Below are 15,916 nucleotides of genomic sequence, written 5' to 3' on the forward strand. Positions count from 1 at the left end.
GTGCTCACCTTGCCCACCTGGCACTAGATTAACTTATAACCCCTCTGTGAACATTCATGTGAATAGGTTGCAGTGGACAGTGAGCAGCATTGAAAAAATCAATGTGGCCTGGTCGATATGGCTTTGACAAATGGATAATTTTGGCAAACTGTAAGGGAGATCTGGGGGAGTTCCAGTCTCTCTTCTGCCCGGCTGACTTTAGGCATATCCTTAAGGATAATGAACAGGGTAGGCCAGGGAGTGTCTTTGACTCAGGCATTTCTAAAAGAGAAAGAGTACTAAATGGGTGGTGCAGAGGGTAATGAGGAGCTGTTGTCTCACTCGGAGCGAGAAAACTCAATTAATCTCAGTAGCAAGGGCAAACTATAAGAACTGGCTAAAAGGGTACAGATTCTCAAAGAATAATGCTGGCTGCAAATTCATAAACCAACTGATAAAGTCCCATGACTCAGAACAAATCTGGCATCTTATTCGGAGCCAGGGGCGGGTGTCGGAGCTAGAAAGTTGGTTGGAATTCAGAAGGAGCAATGGGCCAAACATATAGAAATACATTATGGGCAAGAAAGCGAATTGACTGCGAGAGAGATAGGAAAACCAGTGGCAGACACCCTGGTAAGTAGACACATCGGGGAGTTGGATCTAGTGTCCAGCATTGTGAGGTCCAAAGCTTCCTGTGTGAGGGAGCCTGAAGGGCTGTGTAACATTATATTAAAGGGTGATCCAGAATGGTGGGTGGCAATCATCTTTATATTGTTTATGCAGGTATGTGATTGTGGGGCTATCCCTTCTTCATGGAAATCATCTATTCTTATTCCAGTTCACAAGAAGGGGGCGCAGACTCATCCATCTAAATTCAGGCTCCTTGCAATGCTGGACTACGGCTCCAAGCTTTTTGCCAACCTTTTACTGGAGCTTCTGACGACCTGGGCCAGGGAGAGGGGCATGCTGAGTTACAAGCAGACAGGATTTAGGAAAGGCTGTGGGACCACCCACTCGACATGGACCTTGCTAACCTTTATTTCAGACACGCAATGCTATCCAGGCGTGATGCTTTTTCTATGCTTCATTGATTACTCAGCAGCTTTGGACAGAGTAATCAGATTGAAACTCTGGGGAAAGATGGAAGAGTGGGGCATAGATGCATCCCTTCTCTGTTTCTTCAAAGCATTGTATAGTGATACCCAAGTCATGGTGAGATTATCCCAAGAGGTGGACGTGTCGGGACCATTCACCACAGTACGGGGGCTGAAACAGGGTTTCCCATTGGCCTCTTTATTGTATAATCTAAACACATCTGAGCTCTCCATAGTACCCAGAGTGACTGTGAACCACGCACCAAGTTATGGAATGGACAACATGCCATGCTTGCTGTATGCAGATGACAAAGTGATCTTAGATTGTACAATGCTCGGCCTGCAGCAATCACTTAATGCCCTATATATCTTTGCTATTAACCAAGCCCTTACCCGTAATGCCTCTAACACAAAAGTAATGATCTGTGGGAAGAGAGCATTTGGTGCACCTTGATTTGTTTGGAGGTTGGGGGAGTAAAGTTAGAGCAGGTAGCAGAGTATAGGTACCTCAGAGTCCCCCTCAGACCTTGTTTATCACCAGAACACCTGGCTGCAGGGATATCACACATGGCCTGGTTTAAATGGTTGTCCCTTAAAAGAATAAGGGAGATCTGGGGGAGTTCCAGTCTCTTTTCTGCCCGGCTGACTTTAGGCATATCCTTAAGGATAATCAACAGGGAAGGCCAGGGAGTGTCTTTGACTCAGGCATTTCTAAAAGGAAAAGAGTACTAAATGGGTGGTGCAGAGGCTAATGAGGAGCTGTTGCCTCACTTGGAGCGAGAAAACTCAATTTATCTCAGTAGCAAGGGCAAACTATAAGAACTGGCTAAGAGGGTACAGATTCTCAAAGAAAAATGCTGGCTGAAAATTCATAAACCAACTGATAAAGTCCCATGACTCAGAACAAATGTGGCATCTTATTTGGAGCCATGGGGCGGGTGTCGGAGCTAGAAAGTTGGTTGGAATTCAGAAGGAGCAATGGGCCCAACATATAGAAATACATAATGGTTAGAGCAGGTAGCAGAGTATAGGTACCTCGGAGTCCCCCTCAGACCTTGTTTATCACCAGAACACCTTGCTGCGGGGATATCACACAGGGCCTGGTTTAAATGATTGTCCCTTAAAAGAATAATCGAAACCAAGGGTGGTGGTTCAATGGAGGCAAATATCTGTGCATACAGAGGCTTGGTTATTCCGAGTATTCACTAAGCATTGGAGATATTCCCTTTAAGGGTTGCTGAGTGGCGACGTAGGCCGAAGGCAAACATCCTACAGTCCTTACTTGGAGTACTCAGGAGGGTTCTGGCAGAGGTGATTCGGTTGGAGCTGGGCATCCCTTTTAACGTTCTGGAAAACAGCAGCCAATAAGTCCTGGGCCAAGATGCACTACAACTGTCTGATACACTTTTGGGTCTGGCAGTGAGGCACTCTAAGAGTTTCTCGAAGAGTGTGTGGTTTGGAGATGTGGAGATAATGGTCAAAGGTTGCTTAGTGGACATTGGCTTGGGCAGCGTGCCAGAGTCTTGGCTGGATTTTAATCTGGAAAGGATCAAAGAGAAATGTATCGGCCATGATGCAAGTGCCTCCCTCTATCATCTGGCTGGCCTTCGTAAGTTTGAGTCCTATGCCCACCAGGCATTTACACTTAACCTCCCAAAATCCTACTTGGTAAAGCTGTGCCTTCCTAGGCTGGTAAGATTCATTTTGGTGGTTTGCCTACAAACTCTCCCCATTTTAGAACACATAGGGGCATGGGTGGGCGTACCCAGAGCCGGAAGAGTATGAAGACTATGCTCTAACCAGATGAAAACTGCACGCGACATCCTGACTCAGTGTGGGGCACTGAGATCGGAATATAACAGGGCTTATAGTGAAGTCTGCTTTTATACTTCAGACCAATTTTGGGTTACAATATTTGGTGCAGAATCCCTAGTGACCGCTGTGTCAGCATTCCATGTACGGCAAGAGGCGGCCAGGAAAGTGGCTTTGGGCTTGTAAGTCTCATTTCGGATACATATCTGATCGTAGAAGAGGAGGGAATGCAGATAGTTGCATCCTGATTGACTCCCAGCCCTTTCAATGGGCTATTGGACCTTCCCCTCTGTGACTTTTTTGTTTTAATGATTTTAATATTAATTATGTATACAAGGTATGCTTTTACTTGATTCATTGTGTAATAGTGTTGAAGGTTTTTAACTGATTATTTGTGAAATAGTGTAAAAGGTTTTAAATGGAACAAAACTTAATAAAATAAAATTAAAATTAAAATAAATTGGACAGTGTTGACCAATGACATGAAAATAACAAAAAAGCCTACCGAGGAGAAAAGAAAATAAGTACTGTACAAAAAGATCCTGCTGCTCAAGTAGAATACAACATAGAAATCCCTCCATTCCAAGGTTTTCCAGAATTTCAGAAACTGGCAGAATAGCAGGTTCAATTGGCTGATGCATGTTCTAATGATGAAGAAAAGAGTAACTTAGACAGAAATGCATGTCGTTCAAGGATGTATTCTCTCGAAATGCATATTATTGCAGGTCGACAGATTTGCATAGGACTACGTTACCCAAAGAAATCTTGAGTTTGAGACAGATTTTGTTCATCAATGTGGACTTTCCCTTGCATGCCTTGATTCATTATCTGAACTGATAAATACACTTGAACTCAAAGGTGTTGTACAACCTGCACTTAGTAATTTTAGCACCTCAATTCTTGGAATGCTCAAACCAAATAGTCAGTGGAGACTGTGTGCGGATCTGTGAGAATTGAACAAGGGAGTTCCAGTTTCACGATGGCCATTTATTGACCAATGTTTGGTGCAGGTCTAATATTCCAAAGTGGTTACCACTCTGGACTTAACTGCTAGATATTAGAGAGCAAAGTTAGACCTGACTGTTCAGAATGTTTTTGCCTTCTCGCATGGATCCAGACAGTTGTTTTGGAGAAGAATTCCCTTTGTTTATATTAATAGCAGGAGTGAATTTAATATGTTCTTGCATATGGCAATGCTGGACGCTGAGAAGCAGAGAAATCTAATTTATGTGAAGGATATCATATTGAAGAGTAAAGGACTAAACAAACATTTTCAAGAAATAAAACAGGTGGTGAATAAAATAAAGAATGGTGGAGTTAAGATTGTGCTGCAGAAGGCCCATTGGTGCAGGAAGAAGGTGAATTTCATTGGGCATGAAGTTACTAAAGAAGGTCTTAGTCATCTGAACAAAAAAGATTGAAGCCTTACAGAAGTTAAATAATCCTACAAACCTTAAGTAATTTAGGGGACTGTTAGATATGACCAATTACAGCAGGAAATGTACACCAGAATATGCTGAAATGACAGAACCTCTCACCAATCTGTTGAAAAAAGAGTATTCCTTGACAATGGGTAAGTGAGCAACACAAGGCAGTCCTTCTATTGAAGAAATGCATGGCACAAGCCCAATGCCTCGGTTACTGAGTTAAAGCACAGGAATCCTTCATGAAATGTGCATTCTCTAAGACATTTATGAGTACAGTAGTATATCAGGAACATGAGAAGAAGAAGGTTATGGCATATGCCAGCAAATCATTGCCCGAAATAGAGCACCATTTCAATGAATTTGAATGTGCATTGTTGATGACCATATGGGTGCTACAACATTTTTGTTCCATCATTCAAGGTGGAAGGGTAGTAATTGAGACTGCACACCAACCATTACAATATCTTCAAAGCAAGAAAGTTTGATTCAGAAATCTGTCCAATTCTAGAATTACATCTTGGATTGTATCAAGGCCAGGTTTTCCAGTAGAGGTTAATTATGACAAGAATACAAATAGTCAATTTGCTCAAGGATTGGCACAAGTACATGATTGTGCACACATGGAGGATTCTGAAGAATTAGAATGTGATGAAAACAGTGAAGAATTTCTAAGATCCTCCCACAAATTGTTTGATAGAGAAATGTGCAAGAACATGCCTGTCATTTATGTAGATGGCTCTGCATTTAATAAAAATGAAGAATTATAAAAACAATTAGTTATGGGAATCAGAAATGTCTGGGTTGGTAATTATCAGATTCGATCTGCTGGATACAATATTGGTCCTAGAAGTAGTCAAGTGACTGAATTGGTTGTGATTTATAAGGACATAGACACAGCAGCAAAGAATCAGATGAAATCATTGGTAATAATTATACATTTGTACTACAGCTTTGTAGAATATCTCCCATCATGGAATGCCAAAGCAATGTTGATGAACAAGAAGAGACCTCTAAAACACAGAAAACTGATTAAGACTATTGATCAGTTGGTTACTGAGAATGGTATGACCATATATTGGAGGAGAATTAAGGGACATTCAAAAGTACCAGATATCGATAAACAAGGACATTATTTAGCTGATAAATTGTCAATGGAAGGAGCTCTAAAAGGAGAATACATGGAAATTGCTCATCTAGTAGAGGAAAGACGGGTATCAGTTGTTACTTGGTCACAGACTCAAAAGCAAAATGAACTGCGGTAGCTCAGTGGAGTTGTGATACTCCAGCCAAAGCAGTTATCAACCCCAAAGAGAGGATCCACTATTAGGGATATTTTATGATAATATTGAAGATCTTGGGAAGAATACAATTTCAAAATAAGATTGTGCTGGGAAGGACAAACTAGCAGTACTATTGAAGACAAAGACATTATTTCATCTACACGATACGTTGCTAATACTGAAGCCCATATCAGGATTTACTCAGTGGGTTGCACACATGTTTTTCAGACGATTGATGCTGCATCATGCACATAACGCTATTACTGCAGGACATTGGGTAGCACAAAAAATGTTTGACATTTTGAGGGAATTTGCATATTGTCCATACATGTCACAATAAATCACATTGTATAATAGAGGATGCTTGGTATGTGCCCAATTTCAACCTAATTCTCCGATACATAGAACACCTTTACTTAAAATAGGATTAACATTTCCATGGTCTGATCTCCAACTTTATTGGTTCTGAGCAAAAAGATGCACATGGAAATACATATATTCTAACAGTAGTATGCATGGTGACCAAGTGGATTTAATGCATCATCAGAAACAGCCCAACATTGATGGTAAATCACAATTTCTCTGGATTTGGTTTACCCCAAAGGATTGCATCAGACAGAGGCAGCCACTTCACTAGTGCAATGATGACAACAATGTAGTAACTCTTGGGTGTAAAGCACAAACTACACATTTCCTACAAACTATTGTCTAGCGAGGGCATTGAGAGAACAAATCAAACCATTGTCCCGATATTGAAGACGTCTGTGGCTGAAGCAGGACCTAGTTGGGATGTGCGACTTCCACTAGTTCTCATGGCTAGCAGAACAACACCTTCCAAAACTACTAATCTAAGTCCACATGAATTAATGACTGGAAGTAAAATGGTTTTACCACAGCATTTATTATATAAGACCTATGAACAAACCCTGATTAGCGTGTGTCTACTATTCATGAATATGCAGGTAGGTGATTTGAGGGAACATCTACAACATGCTTTTACATTCGGACAAAGGAGCATGGAGATGACTGCTGACAGTGGCAAGACATTTTATGATAAGGGACCATTTGTAAAAGAGTACCCGATTGGTGACTATGAATTTTGATTTAATGTTGGCAAGAACAGAACAATACAGGCAAAGTTCATGATTGCCTGGAATGGCCAATTTAAAATCATTGATCCAAAATCTCTGGTTGTGTACAACAACTTTATTTAAAAAAACAGATATAAAGTAACTGAGCATATTAAACCATGTCTTTGAAAATCTAGGATTGATCAATCATTTCAGGAAAAAGTGTAAAATGGAAAAGACACAACAAGATGAAGAATCTGGAAACTATGAACTGTACAGGTAAGTAGGTGAGTATCTGGGGCAAAGATGGTCAGTCAAAAGATATGGAAACCAAATACGTGTACAGGTAAGTACTTAGGTACGTAGGTTTATGAGACAGTTCTAAAAATATAAAGGATGTGAAACTATATATCACAGGTGAGTAAGAATGTTTTGAATGCAAGAAGAGAGTGATAGAAAAGTTTCCCTATACTTTATCGATAGGAAACATAAAAGTAAAGAAAAAGGAACCAATTATGTGAATTAATACTTAACCTGTCTGTTTTACTATCTTTGGTAGACCTATCTCCTAACTTAATAACATCCATGGTATACCGAGATCGAGGGGGAGTATAAAATTCATCAGAAGAAACAGCAACATTTCAAAAGAGAAACATGGATATAAGTGCCCACTGTTAAGCATTAAAGGGAAAATTGGAGACAGTAAAGAAATTAAAGTCCAAACAAGATTTCCCAGACCCAAGGATCCCAGATTAGGAACACTTGACTATAGAATGAAATAAAAACTACCACAAACTAAAAGATATCATGGGATGAACCTTCAGCAGTATGAAAATGTATGAAAGAAAAATGGAAACAACTGTATTATAGAAAGAGCGGATATTGTGTAGTAATCATGTACACTTGTTAGACTCAATCTTATGTTTGATATTATTAAAAAAAGTATTACATGAGAGTCATAAAAAAGTAAACATAAAAAATAAATCTTTAGATGGAGAAATCTGAGGCTTTCTTCGTTCACTGACATTCGTTCAACTTTCAAAGTCCATCAGATTGGAAATGTTTTTGTATAAGGGGAGATGGATATGTCAGCATAATTGGAGAAATGCATGATTTCAGTAATTATGGGGGTAATTCATAGAATTCAGCGCAAAAGTGGCGCACGCGGCTGGCGCACAGTGAGCGCGTGGGGCAGTCTGTGCCAGCCGAGTGCGCCAAAATCAATTTCCGCGCACAGCGTATTCATGGATTAAAACATCCTTAACCAGCCGTGGCGCAGAGTGGCGCAGCGACCCTGCAGCAGCGCCAGTTACACCCCCAACCCCTCCCCGTGCGCCATGAACAGCGCACAAATCCCGTACATGGCGGACAGGCCAGTGGACCAGCATACAGCCCCCCAACCACGAATGCGAGCGGGGTACGTGTATTTCGGGGGTACACGGGAAGTTTTACCCGTGATTGGCCCTGTGCGAGCGGGCTACGTGTATTTCGGGGGTGCGCGGGAAATTTAACCTGCGATTGGCCTTGTGCGAGCGGGGTACGTGTATTACGGAGGTGCGCGGGGAGAATCACACGCCATTGGCCCTGTATGAGCGGGCTACGTGTATTTTGGGGGTGCGTGGGAAGTTTGACATGCGATTGGCCTTGTGTGAGCGGGGCACGTGTATTACGGAAGTGTGTGGGGAGAATCACACGTGATTGGCTGTGTGCGAGCGGGGTATGTGTATTACGGGGGTGCGCGGGGAGATCCACACGCGATTGGCCCTGTGCGAGTGGGCTACGTGTATTTCGGGGGTGCACGGGAAGTTTTATCCATGATTGGCCTTGTGCGAGTGGGGTACGTGTATTACGGGGGTGCGCGGGGAGAATCACACGCGATTGGCCCTGTGTGAGTGGGCTACGTGTATTTCGGGGATGCACGGGGAGAATCACACGCGATTGGCCTTGTGTGAACGGGGTATGTGAATTTCGGGGGTGCGCGGGAAGTTTTACCCACGATTGGCCCTGTGCGAGCGGGGTACGTGTATTTCGGGGGTGCCCCAACGAATTGTTAGTGTGTGTCCTCCCAGGTGTGCCCTCTGCCCCCTCCCCAGGGCCTGCAGGCAGACCACAATACAGGGGAACACACTGCACCCCTGGCCTTGCCCCACAGGCAGCCCATCCACCCTGGCGAAGCCCCCCAGCCAGCCCACATGTCACCACGCACAAGTGAGCACTGACACTTGTCCCCCAGCACCCGCATCCACCAAGCATTGAGGGTCAGGCCCCGACTCATGTCCCCCAGCACCCCCATCCACCCAGCATTGACAGGCACCTAACAGCAGGCCCCGACTCATGTTCCCCAGCACCCCCATCCACCCAGCATTGAGGGTCAGGTCCCGACTTATGTTCCCCAGCACCCCCATCACCCAGCATTGACAGGCACCTGCCAGCAGGCCCCGACTCATGTTCCTCAGCACCCCCATCCACCCAGCATTGAGGGTCAGGCCCCGACTCATGTTCCCCAGCACCCCCATCCACCCAGCATTGAGGGTCAGGCCCTGGCTCATGTTCCCCAGCACCCCCATCCACCCAGCATTGACGGGCACCTGCCAGCAGGCCCCGACTCATGTTCCGCAGCACCCCCATCCACCCAGCATTGATGTCGGGCCCGACTCATGTTCCCCAGCACCCCCATCCACCCAGCATTGAGGGTCAGGCCCCGACTCATGTTCCCCAGCACCCCCATCCACCCAGCATTGAGGGTCAGGCCCTGACTCATGTTCCCCAGCACCCCCATCCACCCAGCATTGACTGGCACCTGCCAGCAGGCCCGACTCATGTTCCCCTGCACCCCCATCCACCCAGCATTGAGGGTCAGGCCCCGACTCCTGTTCCCCAGCACCCGCAATCACCCATCATTGAGGGTCAGGCCCCGACTCATGTCCCCCAGCACCCCCATCCACCCAGCATTGACGGGCACCTGCCAGCAGGCCCCAACTCATGTTCCACAGCACCCCCATCCACCCAGCATTGAGGGTCAGGCCCTGACTCATGTCCCCCAGCACCCCTATCCACCCAGCATTGAGGGGCAGGCCCTGACTCATGTTCCCCAGCACCCCCATCCACCCAGCATTGAGGGTCAGGCCCCGACTCATGTTCCCCAGCACCCCCACCCACCCAGCATTGAGGGTCAGGACCCGACTCATGTTCCCCCCCATCCACCCAGCATTGAGGGTCAGGCCCCGACTCAAGTTCCCCAGCACCCCCATCCACCCAGCATTGACTGACACCTGCCAGCAGGCCCCGACTCATGTTCCCCTGCACCCCCATCCACTCAGCATTGAGGGTCAGGTCCCGTCTCATGTTCCCCAGCACCCCCAATTACCCAGCATTGAGGGTCAGGCCCCGACTCATGTTCCCCAGCACCCCCATCCACCCAGCATTGATGGGCACCTGCCAGCAGGCCCCAACTCATGTTCCCCAGCACCCCCATCCACCCAGCATTAAGGGGCAGGCCCCGACTCATGTCCCCCCCAACACGTCCTAAAGATGCACAATCATGGCCCTCATGTCCACCAAAATCCCACAGCACACCACCCCAGTCTTCAGATGCAATGAATTTCCCAATCCACCCCACACTGACATGGCTATTTCATGACACAAACCAAAAGTCAACTATGTACATCAACACATGTCCGTCACACACACACACTGGGTGCCATTGATTGTGTAAACCCACATTTTTGACATGCATGAACCCAATGAGCGGATACCACACATGGAAGTAAAATATGAAAATGTATTATGAACAAAAAGAATGTAATAAAAAGAAACCATAAAAAAATGTCAAACATGAAATGAAATGCATGTCCAAAACATACTAAAATGAAATGTAGAACCAATCCAAAGAAATCTAAAAGAATATTCGTCCAAACTCTCCGTCCACCAAAGCAAATCCAGAGGAAACGTAAAATGTAAAATCCATTGATCCATGGTGATTTAAAAAAAATAAGTTCCCACAAATCCAATGTTCAACTATGTACAATGAATGTTCAAAGGGTCCATGAGACCAACGCAAGAAATGAAACCCATCAAACAAACTACCTAAGAAATAACTATATACAAAAGTGTGGGACATAGTCCAATAACCCCAAAATAAAGCAAAACTAAATGAAACCTAACACTAAAAACTATATACAATGGCAACGGGCTAGTCCGAAAGGCTCACTTTCCGATTTCCCAGGCCAGGGCATCATCGAACTCCTGCTCTATGTCCTGGAGGTGGTCCTCTTCCATGGCTCCGACGGTTCGCAGGGACGATGCCATGTTCAACTCCAACTCCCTGCGAATTGCCTCGAGGCACTCGGCCCGCCTCAGCGCCCTCTGCATGGAGTTCTCCACCCTGACCATTGTGAGCCGTGCCTCTTCCGCCCGCCGCCGCTCTGCATCTATGGCCTGGCCCAACCGCTGCCACACGAAAGACACTCCCAATCTTGGTCCTCCTGCCCTTTGGCCGATGCCTGCCCCTCGCTCCCACCTTGTTGCTGCTGCTGCTGTGCCTGTGATATGGCTCTTGCTGCCTGCACGTCCTCCTGCGGCTGGGGTGCAGTTGTTGTGGTGGCCAACCCTGCTGGACGTCCGACTCCCGACTGTGGCAGGTATGTGTCCTCCACCAGCCTGGCCGCTGGGTCAGAGGCAGCTCCACAGGGTACCCAGGTGATACATGGGTGGGAAGATGGCATGGAGGACGACTGGCGCATAGGGGGTTCAGGTGAGGAGGGGGTCAGAATAAGGTCCAGCATATGGAGGAATCCAGCCTGGTGACCCGTCCCAGTAGGTCAACGCGGTCAACGAGGCATCCGAGATGACGTGCAGTGTCTTCACGAAAACACTGAAGGTCACCTCGCATGCCCCATTGATGCAACGCCATCCCAGCCAGGACAGGCTCAACCCGGTCCCAGATTGCCTCGTCCGCATGGAGAGGAAGGCCAGTTGCTGTGCGCTCATCCCCTCCCTGAAAATGGATCTGGACGTAGGCATCCCTGCTGGTGCAGGATGATGCAGTCACAGGATCGGGGACATCATTACACACATGCACCTCCACGGCAGCCGGTGCTGCCTCCTGTCCCTGCCCCTGCACTGCAGCACTAGCACCAGTGGAATCCCCACCCCCAGACCCTGTGTGTGTCCCTTCCATGGCCTTCTCCTCCACCAAACCCCCCACCAACCTGGATGACTCCATGCCATCTTCCTCTGTCGGACCCTGTGGGGTCTCAGCTGCCCCTTCTACTGCCGAGGAGTCCACCTCCGACCTCCGCCTCTTGGACCTACCCTCGGCAGCTGCTGCCTGGGAGGCGGCACCAGACTCCTCACTCCCTGACGAGATGACAACGTGGGAGGGGAGCCGGGTCTTGCGTCTCCGGCTGGTGGTGCGATACCTGCCGCTTTTCTCCACAGCACCCTCTCCGTCCTCTTCATCAGTTAACGCTGCAGACAGGGAGAAATAGAACACAGGCATCAGGGCACTGTACAATGGACTGATACACACATGACAGTTGTACATGAGTGGCAGTGTAAAACTACAGACATGGCATCACACTCCCCAACACACATGTCATTTCAACTCACACACATGAGCAAATCAACAGGAATATTGCACCAGGCAGCACCATCCATACACAAACAACAGCACGAGCAGCCGAAGGTGAGCCTGACATCACATGAAACACGGGGAGTGCACAACACATGCACACATGCCACCAGACTTACATGCATGTGTACATCTCCACCAACTGTCGCAGTGATGAGATCGCTATCCATGTCACATCTCGCATTCAGCCTTCTACATGTCAGTGTCACATGCATCCATGTTGCATCACAGTTGCACACTTGTCAAATACACCCACATGCACATGTGCATAGCGCAGATACATAAAGCATGAACCAGCATCCATGTGTGACACCACAACCATGCCACAGTACATACTCATAATTCATAACATGTGTGCACCCACACATACATTTGCACAGCATGCTTACCAACACATACACCATCGATGTGTCTCACACTTGAGAGGAATCACATGTGGCAGGTTCACGTCCCTGTACATACGCAGCCATACATGTCCTACAAAGCCATATGTACAACCTGCACATTACTGGCACACCACAACACGCACAGTGTCCAATCAGTATGCATGTACACTTACCGCTAGACTCCAGACGGGTTTGCCTCTCAAGGATCTGGACGTGGAGCACTGGGCGTGTGTGTTCCAGGACCCTCATTTGGTTGTCGGTCAGGTGGACCCGGCACCCCTTGGCATCCGCTGCCTTCAAGAGGCGCTGGGCCTTGTTGAGGGTCCTGGACCTGAAGTCCTCCTAGCGCTTCTGGACATGTTTGATCTCGCGGACTGCCACCCCCTCCACGTTGATGGCAGTCACGATTTCCATCCAGATCCTCTTCCATCCTTCATTGTCGGCGCGCAAACTTCCAATGAGGGCATCATACTGCCCCAGGACTTGGTCCACCAGGACACCAACTTCCCTGGCACTGAAGCTGGTGGCCCTCTGCCTCTGTGGATGGGGTTTGCCAGTGGTGCCAGATGGTATTGTGTCCGACATAGCAACTCCAGAGGCAGGTGTGGGTGGGCAACTGGGTCCCATGGCTGGGCTGTGGAGCGATGGTATCCCAGTCGGGAGTCTTCTGTTCCAGCAGGGGTGGTCACAGCAACTGCACCCCTGCAGATGGCTGACGTGCAGGCAGCAAATAGCAGTGCACATGGGCAGCAGACAGGCATGCAGCAGCAGATGGCTGGTGGGAGCGTGCTCGGGGCTCTGGGGAGCAGGAAAATGGCCTTTTGGGCAGGAGCGTGGTCTTCTTTGTGTTGTTGCGTGGCCAGCTTGATACAGAGTGATTTGGCACGTGAAAAAATTGCATGTCAGCGTGAAATCCGGGAAAGGCCCTTAGCGCTTAAGCGCGCCTGTGACGTTACATGCGCGGGCATTTCCCTCGTGATGTGTGCATAGTGATTCAGCGCGTGAAAAAACTGCTTGTCTGCGTGTGAATGCGTGTAATCCGAGGAAAGGGCCTCTGTGCGTAAGTGACGCAATGCAAGCGGGCGTTTCCCTCAGCACGGGTTAAAGGTGAGCGGGGCCAGCAGTTCGCTGTTCGTGCCTTTCGTGGAGACCGACATGTGTGTTGCTACTTTGTGTTGTTTCGCGCACCATCACAACTTCACAGCGGATCAGGGACGTATCTCTTCTTTTGGCGGGGATATTGGCTACGCGTGTTTTTCATCATCGCGCTAGTCTGACGGTGAGTCGCGCACGCTATTTTTCCCACTGTGGGTGCCTCTGTGTATCGCGTACCCGTTTTCGAGGTCATAGTAGCCTGCGTGTCCCACGCGTATGCGTTTTTCTTGTTCCTGGGTGCCACCACGTAATGCGGGAGGTTAATTCCACGCACATAGGCTGCAGGGGTTGCGTGCACGGTTTTACTGCAGTTTTGGGGTGCCTGAGCATTGCGTGACCCGTCACTACATCACCGGGGTTACATATAGCCTTGCAGGTGCCGGGGTAGTGTTAACATATTGCATCACACCCCCTTCACACCAATTGCCCAGGACAATTGTAGTGTCACCTCCCATTGGCACTCCTCTATCTGTGCCGGCACTACTCGATCTGTGCCATGGTTGGGAGGCCACCAAAAGTGAGGGGTGCCTCAGCTCGTACTCCTCGTGGCGGGCGTGGTCAGGGATGTGGCCGGGGTGACCAGGGAGTAGGGGGACTCCAGGGTGTCCAGGGTGGCTGCAGAGGGGGAAGAGGCAGGGGTGCGCCACTTGTGCACGATGTTGTGCCATGTGTTGGTGCAGTCATGCCACCACCCCCTGTGGTTCCGGGAGATGCAGCTTCTGCATCTGGCACTGGCGACCATGTAACCCGGCAGTCCGTTTCATCGACTGCCACGGGCCCAAGGGAAGTGGTAGCTGCAGGTGCAGCTGTGGACAACACCACCCAGGCTCAGGGTCTGCCAGCGCAGGCTGCGTTGGCACTTGAAGAGTCCTTGGAAGATTTCCAACAGGGCAGGAGGCAAACCGTAGGTGCACGCAGGGCTGCCCTGACCGAGACACGTGTCCCTGGGGCAGTAATGTCATCTGCTGCCTTGACCAGCCACGTGTTGGCAAGTGCAGGGGCAGATGCAGCCAAGAACACCCCATTTGTGAGTCTACCAACCAGGACAGTCGCGGTCAATGACCCTGCCACAGTGGATGTTGCTGCGCAGGGTCCATTAGAGGGCACCCAGCTGCCACTGACGCAAGTCAGGCCTTTGGTCGTCCCTCCACCTGCAACTCCCTTGGCTCAATCCACCGGTGCCACTGGCCATACTGATTAGGGCGACATTTGCCAGCCAGGGTCTGCGCCACAATCCAAGAGGAGGAAGGTTGCAGCTGCAGCACAGGCTGGGACCCCACACACAGCTATGACCTCCTGCATGTCGAGGAAGAAGCCTTTCTGCAACCAGGAACTGGACGTCCTCGTGGACTACGTGCGGGACCACAGCCGTGACATGCTAGTGGGGCCTAATTGTCAGACTACGGCTGCCCCCCGGGATACCCACGGGAAGCAAGTTGCGGAACATGTGAGTGCATTCGGCCATGAGGTGCGCACGGCGCAAGAGTGCAAAATGCGTTGGAATGACCTCAAACACAGCGCTAAGGCTAAGCGTTCCTCAAATTACAACTTGACTCTGGTGACTGGCAGTGGGCCTACACCTGAGGAGGAAGACCTCACTCCGCACGAGTCACTCGCTGTGGAGTTCATACCACCTGATTCGGTCGAAGGAGTGGGAGAGATGCCGGACTTTGATGCCCAGTCCAGTGAGTGTTGCTGCATGTTTGTTGTGGACATGTGTGTTTTACTTGTGTGATGTGTTGCGCATGACTGCTACTACATGTCATGTGTACATGGTTCTAATGTGCAAGTAATGCAATGCTTCACTGATGCATGGCTGCTCTGCAGGATGATGGAAATGTCGAGCAGACGGGGACTGTCCACATCACCACTATTGCACCCTACTCACATGCTGGTCACCAGGATGCCCCTCCGGTCCATGTTCCAGCTCACTGACCCTCCCTTCTGCATGTAGCCTTGGGTGACCTTCCTCTCGGCCCTGGGACTATGTCATAGCATGACTGACGTGCATGTGTCCTCTGCCTGCATGCGGGTACTCCGTATAGGCATGCTCCCTTGCCCCTCCACCCCCCCTCTGCACC

The sequence above is a fragment of the Ambystoma mexicanum genome, chromosome 6p (genome assembly GCF_040938575.1).
Source record: "Ambystoma mexicanum isolate Mex_15411 chromosome 6p, UKY_AmexF1_1, whole genome shotgun sequence".
Lineage (NCBI taxonomy): Eukaryota > Metazoa > Chordata > Amphibia > Caudata > Ambystomatidae > Ambystoma > Ambystoma mexicanum.